The following is a 10,080-nucleotide window of genomic DNA, read 5'->3' on the forward strand; positions in this document are numbered from 1 at the left end:
AAAAAAAAAAAAAAAAAAAAAAATCGCTTGAGATTCTCTCTCCTACTGAACCATAAGCTCTTGGCACCCTGGAGTCTCAACTGGAGCCTTAGGTAGGATCCACCGCCCTGACAACTCCTGGAGTAATGCTCAGAGAGGACTTGTCTCATGAATGAGGCAGAGTTGTGGGCTTAGCTTGGGCTGGGAATAACTGTCATCGTCATCATCAAGAGGCAACACTGAGTATGTCCCGACTCTGTGCTAGGCAGTGTTCTGAGCACTTTACACTGGGATTGTCCCATACAGTTCTCACAGCCACCGTGCGAGTAGATACCATGATCATCACTCCCATTCTACAGATAAATAGGTTCAAAGAATTGCCCGCAGCCTCCCAGCTGTCAAGTGATAGCATCGGATTTCATCACTTCTGTGTTATCTAATCTCTCGGGGCAGGCCTGGCTCAAGGGGTTGGGTATATGTTTTTTCTAAAACAAGTTCTGGTTTGGAAGGACCAAGCTGATCTGACTGCTGAAAGAACACCTGCCATTTGTGCATGTGGGTGCATGCTAAGGGGCATGCTGCCTTCGCTCCCACGCCGCAGAGGATGTGGACAGGCCTTCCCTGATTCAGGAAGGAGCCGACCCTCCAATGGGAGAGTGATTTGCCTGGGACCACCTATACACAGCCTGTGATGGAAGCTGGATTTGTACCCAAACCTACAGCAAACAGTGACTTCTTGATGGGTCTATTAAGCTCCCAACACTCAGCATGCTGCAGAGGACCTATTGGTCAGCCCAGCCTGTGCGCTCTCAGTGTCAACTCCTGACTGTTCCTGAGGGTGTGCTGGGGGCAGGTGAGGTGGGGGCCTGATGTGATTCACAGTCACTGGTATGGGAGTCAGAAAGATCTGGGTTTGAGCACTCACTTGGGCAAGTCACAACCTCTCCGAACCTCAATTTCCGAAGCATAAAGTGTGTATTATACTTTTGTGAGGCTAAAATGGGAATTGGGAGAAAATTCATATGAAGAGCTGGCCATATGCTAATTAGATTGAACCATGTGGGATTGCTAATATCTGATCATGTTGACCTACAATAATGGCAATTTCAGATACTTTATTAGATACTCAATCCAAGACTGCCAGCTGTGATTGGGGTCCCCACCCTTCTTTTCACCCCGCAGCTGCAGGCAGAGGCTGATGGTGCCCTCTGGGTGATGGATTTTGCAGCAAGTGAGAGAAGATAGTGGGAAAGCCAGTCCATGGATAGTAGGGGGGTGGCCAATATTGGGGTGATTCCTTCCTGCTCAGAACGTCAGCCAACTACTGAGCCCAGGCCAGGGCAGGAAGCAAAGACCAGCAGCAGCCAGGGCTGCAGGGTTGGGGTGCCCTGGCCTCAGGAGGAAGGGTGCATGGGCCCAGGCTGCCACCCTCAGAGCCAGGAGCAGCCTGCACAGTCCCCGGTTTCCTGGCGGCTCTCAAGCAGGAGGCCCGAGCTGCTAGCTCAGCAGTTTTCCCCCAGCCAGAAGCACCCCCCTCTCTTTCTGAAAGTAATGATTTTCTAAAAATGGATTCCCTCCCCTCCCCCAGCTGCAATTAATCTACCCAACACAAAGTGGCCGCTGGAGGAGGACTCTAGTGAGTTGGGACTAGTGCAAGTGCTTTGATTAATTCAGGGACAATCTCCTGGCTGGGCTGGGGGTGAGAAGCTGGGCAGGGGCAAGCTGCCTGGGTGGGGGCTGGCCACTGCAGGATCCATTTAAACAGCTGTCAGAGCCAAGGAGACCTGGGAGAGCTGGGAGCCTCTTCCTAGGGAGCCTGTGCCCGCCTTCGTGGGGATTTGAGAGGCAGAGTCTGCCATGGACATGGGCCCAGGTGCCAGGGGAAGCTCTTATTAAACCTGCAACTTCCTGGAGCTGCCATTTTAGTGGAAGCTTAAGGGAAGAAGGAAGACAATTGTTTCTACCATGAGCACTTATATCTTATGTAGGAGAATGCAAACTTGACAGGAATTGTTGAGAAAAAATAAGACACTTCAAGGACTCGTTGTTGCCCTTGGTGTTGCTTTAAGTGGTGGCCCCAGGCCCTGGACTGTTTCCCTTCTGCTGTGGGCACTTTGGTGAAGAAGTGTAAGATCAGTAGGACACAGAAGCCCTGGGGACAGAACTAGAGTCTGTATATTAGGGAAAATAGAGATGTGTCATAGACAACTATATTGAATTCATTCTCAGTAGTGTAGACAGTCCTCTCATACATGTTCTTCTAGTGATTCTGGATGGGAGCTCTGACTACCCCCATTTTAGAAGAAACTAAGGCTAAAAGAGATCAGAGGCTTACACAAGTCACCCAGCCATGAGGTGGCCAAGCAGTTTTCCTTAAGTCTAAGCCAGGGCTCTTTATCCAAAGCCTGCTGCTCGCCGCTCTGTCCCATGCCCGTTTCAAACTCCAGGCCTTGCGCTCAGGCTGCCCAGATCCCAGCAGTAATGACTGACGTAGGGTCAAGGCATTTCATTCCCAGGGAATACTTATGCACTCCAGTCATTTCCCAGCCTCTCTTGCAGTTTGGGCCCATGTGACCAGTTCTGGCCGATGGGTTGTGAGAAGCGTGGTATGTTACTTCTAAGCTAAAGCATTGAAAAACTGGTGCAGGGTGACCCAGCTCTCTCTCTCCCTCTTGCCACAGGGACCAGGATGATATGTTTTATGATGATAGAGACATAAGATGGAAACCACTTGGCTCCTGACTCGCTGCTCCGGAGAGCCACTGGGCCCACTGCAGGCTTTGTTTGAATATGGAACTTTTTCTTTGTGGCTGAGATTTGGAGGTTTGCCTATTCAGATGATTATGTGACCTGTGCCCTGCCCTCAGCCCTTTTCAGAATCTGACTTGCTTCTTTCTTTTATGGAGCTGGGTCTTGTATCTCCAGCATCTGGGAGCTCCTTGAGGTCAGGCACCTGCCCAGTCCTCATGCTTACTTGAATCCTTTCATACAAAGTGCAGCACTGGGCTCACAGCAGGTGCTGGGTAAATACCTGCTATAATTGGCATGAAGTTCCTTTCCAGTGGTGCTCCATGAGGGACTGCCAGGGTGTCTGTCCTCCAAGGGCACATCTGGTCCAGGGCTCCTCTCTCATGAAGCCCTGCCCTTGCCCACTCCTCACCTACATGGCCTTTGAAGCCACTCTTCACCTTCTCCTCAACCTCATCTCCACAGGAGCAAGCTACAGTTGCAGCCAGCCAGGGGGCACTTCAACCTGGCCAAAACCAGTTCCCTCTGGCCAAGGAGAGACAGTCTCCGGGCAGCGCTCTGGCTCCACTGAACACATTGACTGGCGTCATCAGACCATGTTTCCAGGCCCTGTCTCCTATCTGCTTGATTTTTCTTCATACTGGGGGTTGACATTATATTTATTGTATTATATACACATTTGACATTTTATTACATAGCTGTTTGTTGGCTTGACTATTGTCAGAGGCCTCTAGCAGAGTGTGAACTATGTGATAGCAGGGACTTTGCTCTGGTCACTGCCATAACCCCAGAATCTAGAACAATGCCCAGCACATAGAAGGCACTCCACAGATATTGGATGAATCAATGTTGAATGACTATTTATTTATTTATTTATTATTACTATGTTTTTATAGAGACAGGGTTTCACCTTGTTGGTCAGGGTGGTTTCGAACTCCTGACCTCAGGTGATCCACCCACCTCGGCCTCCCAAAGTGCTGGGATTACAGGTGTGAACCACCACACCCGGCCTTGAATGACGATTTAACTTTTTTTTGTTGTTTTTTTGAGACAGAGTCTTGCTCTGTCACCCAGGCTGGAGTGCAATGGTGTGATCTCGGCTCACTGCAACCTCTGCCTTCCGGGCTCAAATGATTCTCTCCCTCAGTCTCCCAAGTAGCTGGTATTACAGGCACCCACCACCACGTCTGGCTAATTTTTTATATTTTTAGTACAGATGGGGTTTCACTATGTTGGCCAGGCTGGTCTTGAACTCCTGACTTCGTGATGTGCTTGCCTTGACCTCCCAAAGTGGTCAATTATAGGCATGAGCCACTGCGCCCGGTTATTTAACTTTTCAACTAAAATATATGAATTTAAGTTCCAGGTGAATTTTTTTTCTTTTTTCTTTTTTTTAGAGACAGAGTCTCTGTTGCTGAAGCTGTAGTGCATTGGCATGATCATAGCCTTGAAATCCTGGGCTCAAATGATCCTCCTGCCCCTAGCCTCCCAAATAGCTGGAACTATAGGTGAGCACCACCTTGCCTGGCTAATTTTAAATTTTTTTGTTGAGACTGAGTCTTGCTATGTTGCCCAGGCTGGTTTCCAACTGCTGGTCTCTAGTGATCTTCCTGCCTCGCTGGGATAACAGGAACAAGACACTGTGCCCAGCCTAATTCCTTTTTCCCCAAGAAAAGTGGGTATGTACTTACTCTACAATACTTGTGAAAATAAAAAGTGCATTATTATATTCTTTTCTCCCAAAAGGTGAATGCAAAACTTTAGCTCTTGGGTTGGTGGTAATAGTGGCAACTATGCCCACAATAGTAATAACAAAAACCTGAACTTACTTAGGGCTAAGTATGTGCCAGGCGCTCTCTGCAAGGTGTGTTGTGTGTGCATGTTTTTTTTTTTTTTTTTNAGCATTCTGGAAGAAAGTAGTTTGAATTAGTTTGCTGTAATAATGGTGATAATGAAGATGGTAAGGAAGATGGTGATGACTGTTATCATTAAAGGAAGGCATACTATGCACCCGACAGTTATGTCGTCTCTTTTGGAGATGGCAATGAAGGTACGCTTATAAAGAATTCTTGCATTTCTTTTTAATTTTTTTTTTTTTAAGAATGGGGTTTCACCATGTTGGTCGGGCTGGTCTTGAACTCCTGACCTCAGGTGATCTGCCTGCCTTGGCCTCTAAAGAGCTTGGATTACAGGTGTGAGCCACCACGCCCGGCCAGAGTTTCACTCTTGTTGCCCAGGCGGGAGTGCAGTGGTGTGATCTCAGCTCACTGCAACCTCTGCCTCCCAGACTCAAGCGATTCTCGTGCCTCAGCTCCCGAGTAGCTGGGATTATAGGCGCCTGCCACCCTGCCTGGCTAATTTTTGTATTTTTAGTAGAGACGAGGTTTCACCATGTTGGTCAGGCTGGTCTCGAACTCCTGACCTCAAGTGATCAACCCACCTCAGCCTCCCAAAATGCTGGGATTACAGGCGTGAGCCATCACGACATGCCTACATTGTGTTGTCTTTAAGGTAAGTGCTCTCATTAGCTCATTTTACAGGTGAAGACTTGCAGGCCCAATGAGAGACTCACAGCAAGAGTGTGGTAGAACTAAAGACCAGCTCTGCCTAACTCCACAGCCCTTGCTTTGAGCCCCCGATCCCCAGGGGAGGCTAGAGGCACCAGCAGTCTTGAATGAGTAGTTTTCCCAGCTTCTATTCCTGAAGGTTGAGATAAAAACATGCTAAGGCCTGATCCTACTGAGGCAGCTTGAGACTCTTGGGGTATCTCTGCAGGAAGAGCTTGCTCCTTGGCCGAGCTGCCCTGTCCCTGTAATATTCACTGTGTATGGGCGTCGTGTTATCAGCACCAAATCTTCTAATGACACACTGCAGCCAGGGAAATTACAGTGCCCAGGAGACTTGTCCCTGAGGCCCTGCCCGGCTGGGGTAATTCTAGAGCAGGAGCGAATGCTGGGAAATAACAAGAAAGACAGATGGGGCTGCCAGCCTTAGGTAATGGAATGGTGAGTGGTGGTAATGGGGGGTGGAGGGTGGAGGATTTTACTTTACTTATACAGGTTTTTTTTTTTTTTTCCCTTGAATTTAAAAAATACTGAAAAATGGTATCAAAAGTAAAAATTAGCCCTAACCCCATCATTTAAATGATGCCCTCCAACTCCACTCCCCAGAGATGAGCATGATGGGGACTTGGATATGTCCTCTTTCTGAATTGGTCTCTGCCCCTATGTATGCACAGACACAATTCTCATTAATGGAGTCACATTCTACATATTGGCCTGAGCCCTACTTATGTCACTTAATGGTACATCACAGACATTTTTGGAGACTATTCATTTTCATGGTTGTCTAGCAGTGGGGCAGAACTTAAAAGATGGTCCTTTAAAGATATACCACTTCGTACTGAATGGGAGTGAGGGTGTGGAGCAACAGGAACTCTCTCGTGATGATGCTGGGGGTATAAACTGGTTAACTTTTTGGCAGTATCTACCAAAGCTAAGAGAATCATACATGCATCAGAAATGCACACATGTATTCACTAAAATACATGTACAAGAATATTGATAGCAGGCCAGATGTGGTGGCTCACACCCATAATCTCAGCATTTTGGGAGGCTGAGGCAGGCGGATCACTTGAGTTCAGGAGTTTGAGACCAGACTGGCCAACATGGTGAAACCCAGCCTCAACTAAAGAAAATACAAAAATTAGCTGGGCATGTTGGTGTACGCCTGTAATCCCAGCTATTTGGAAGGCTGAGGCAGAAGAATCATTTGAATCCAGGAGGTGGAGGTTGCAATGAGCTGAGATGACGCTACTGCACTCCAGCTTGGGTGACACAGCGAGGCCCTGTCTCAAAAAAAAAAAAAAAGAATACTAAAAGTGCAGTGTTCATAAAGCACCAAACCAAAACAACTTAAATGACTGTCAAAAGTAGATGGTTAGGGCTGGGTGTGGTGGCTCACGCCTGTAATCCCAGCACTTAGGAGGCCGAGGTGGGTGGATCACGAGGTCAGGAGTTCAAGACCAGCCTGGGCAATATGATGAAACCCGTCTCTACTAAAAATATGAAAATTAGCCAGGCATGGTGGTGCTCACCTGTAGTCCCAGCTACTTGGGAGGCTGAGGCAGGAGAATCGCTTGAACCCGGGAGGTGGAGGTTGTAGTGAGCCGAGATCATGCCACTGCACTCCAGCCTGGGCAACAGAGGGAGACTCCGTCTAAAAAAAAAAAAAAGGAAATGGTTATTTATGCAGTACATATCATGGGAATGGGAATGAAAGAACTCCAGCTATACACAGCAGCAGGGTGATCTGCACAATTGTAACGTTGTGCACATGCGGAAAAGAAGGCACATGCAGAAAAGTCCACACTGCATGAGTCCCTTTATATAAAGTTGAAAATCAGGCAAAACAAATTTGTGGTGTTAGATGTCAGGAAGTGGGCAGGAGAAGAATATCTAGGGGCTGATGAGGTCCTGTTTCTTGGAGCTGGGTACATGCGGTGTACTGTTTGTGATAATTGTGCACTTTTCTACATGTGTTATACATCAGTAAAAGGCTATATTTTTAAAGGGGATCAATGGCAGGCCATCCCCTCCAGAAATTCAGTCTTGTTTCCCCTAAGTTTGTCCCTTTTTTTTTTTTTTTTTTGAGACGGAGTTTCGCTCTTGTTACCCAGGCTGGAGTGCCATGGCGCCACTCCGGCTCACCGCAACCTCCGCCTCCTGGGTTCAAGCAATTCTCCTGCCTCAGCCTCCCGAGTAGCTGGGATTACAGGCGCGCGCCACCATGCTCGGATAATTTTTTGGTTTAGTAGAGACAGGGTTTCATCATGTTGACCAGGATGATCTCGAGCTCTTGACCTCGCGTTCCATCCGCCTCGGCCTCCCAAAGGGCTGGGATTATAGGCGTGAGCCACTGTGCCCGGCTTGTCCCTTCTTCTTTTAATTCCAGCACCTAATGAGCTGCACACAGGGCAGTGCCTTATATACGATGTGACCCAGGGAGGGAATGGGAGTTGCACATTTTGGTTTTGGAATCTCTGGAACCTGGTGTCCGGCCTCAGGTGACGACTGAGCCTGTGCTGCCCCCACGTATTTGCTGTCAGGTAGTCAGTGAGCAACGGGGTAGAGAGAATGTCAGGGGATGGGCTGGGAGGAGGAAGAGAAAGAAGAGGAAAAGGAGGAGGAGGAAAAGAAGGAGGAGGAAGGGGAAGGAAAAAAGGAGGAGGAAGAGGAAGAGGAGGAAGAGGAGGAGAAGGGAAATGTTGCAGTTTTCAGGACTGCTCAGGGGACTGTCTTGTTCGTCGGCACCTTAATGAGTGGTGGAATTGCTGGGGTCCTATTTCTGGGGTCCTGAATTATAAACTATTACAGCAATGACAATATCAACAACTACTACTATTTTTAATAGCATCTAACCTTTCTTGAGTACCAAACACTGTGTTGAGTGCTTAATATGCGTCACTCATGTGGATCCTTTTAACACTGTGTAGTTATCAGTACCTATTTGCATGTTGGAAGCTCACATACATACAGTAAACTCCTGATCACCATACTGCACAAGCCCTTGCTTATTTTGATTGTTCCGTTGTTTATCTGGAGACCTATTATGTGCCTGATGCTGTTGAGGATTGAGGTATAAAAATGGATGTGTGCCAAGCATGGTGGCTTATGCTTGTAATCCCAGCACTTTGGGAGGCTGAGGCGTGTGAATTACCTGAGGTCTGGAGTTCAAGATCAGCCTAGTCAACACTGTGAAAACCCGTCTCTACTAAAAATACAAAAAAAATTAGCTGGGCATGATGGCGTGTGCCTGTAATCCAGCTACTCGGGAGGCTGGGACAAGAGAATTGCTTGAACCCAGGAGGTGGACATTGCAGTGAGCCAAGATCGCACCACTGTACTCCAGCCTGGTCAACAGATTGGGACTCTGTCTCAAAAAAAAAAAAAAAAAGAAACATGTGTGTGATACAGTCTCTCTATTGTCTGAGCAGGTTAATAACTGGGTGCTTTTCCAAACCAATTGTCAGTGCTTTATTTCTTATTTTGGGAGTACTCAAAATAGGTGATTCAGTTCTTTTGCTATTTACTTTTATCTCCTTAGCAAGGTATGTTCCCTCTTTAAATATTAGAGACCAAATTAACAAATACAAAGGAAGAAAAATTTTGTAAAAATCACTTATTGTGCCACCATCATAGAGAACTTCTTGACATCTGAAGACAACTCATTTTAGATTTTTAAAAAATACATTTTTATCTGCCCACTATATAATAGGTGCTCACAGAAAATTTGCTGAATGAATGCTTACATTGTTATAAAATGACACTATTATATGATCTTGCAAACTCATCCCCTAACACAAAGGCACTTAATGCTGTAATGAGAACATATTTCCAGGTTCATGAACACGCAGCTACTTCTGATGCTTTTGTTCATCATTAGTAGGAGTGATTTTTTTTCCATGCCTTTGGGAGACCTTTCTGTTTCTTTTGTGAATTTCTTGTTTATGTCCTCTATCTATTTTTTTCTCTTGGTTTGTTAGTCTTTGTGGTCAATTGTTTTTAATTTTTTTCCAAAGTAATTCATACAAAACATTTTTAAAGTCAAGTACTATTGAAAGGCTTATAATAAAACATAGTGGTCCACTGTCCTTTCGCTCCCTCCCTAGGCTTACTCCCCAGAAGTAACCCTTTCAACTTTTCGAGCTGTTTCTTTCAGTATTTATCACTGTAACTTTCAGGGATATATAAAATATTTTATTCATTGAAAATGTAAAAATAATATATATTCATCATCAAATATTCAAAAGACAGAGGAATGCATTAAATAAAGTGTTAAAGCCCTTCTTAATTTCTCCAATGCTACTTTTCAGGGGTAAATTTTATTAGAATGGATTACAATAGTCCCTCCTTATCCGCGGTTTTGCTTTCTGCTGTTTCAGTCACCTGTGGTCTCTCTCTCTCTCTCTCTCTGTGTGTGTGTGTGTGTGTGTTTAAGACAGTGTCTCGGTCTGTCACTGAGGCTGGAGTGCAGTGGTGTGATCTCAGCTCACTGCAGCTGCCACCTCCTGGGCTCAATGGATTCTCCCACTCTAGCCACCTGAGTAGCTGGAACTACAGGCATGTGCCACACACCCAACTAATTTTTGTATTTTTTGTAGATATATATATATATTTTTAGACAGGCTTGCTCTATCGTCCAGGCTGGAGTGCAGTGGTGCAATCTCGGCTCACTGCAACCTCTGCCTCCTGGGTTGAAACGATTCTCCCAGCTCAGCCTCCCAAATAGCTGGGATTACAGGTGTTCGCCACCATGCCCTGTTAATATTTTTGTATTTTTTTTTTTTTTTTT

Source organism: Cebus imitator, unplaced genomic scaffold (genome assembly GCF_001604975.1).
Source record: "Cebus imitator isolate Cc_AM_T3 unplaced genomic scaffold, Cebus_imitator-1.0 Scaffold60, whole genome shotgun sequence".
Lineage (NCBI taxonomy): Eukaryota > Metazoa > Chordata > Mammalia > Primates > Cebidae > Cebus > Cebus imitator.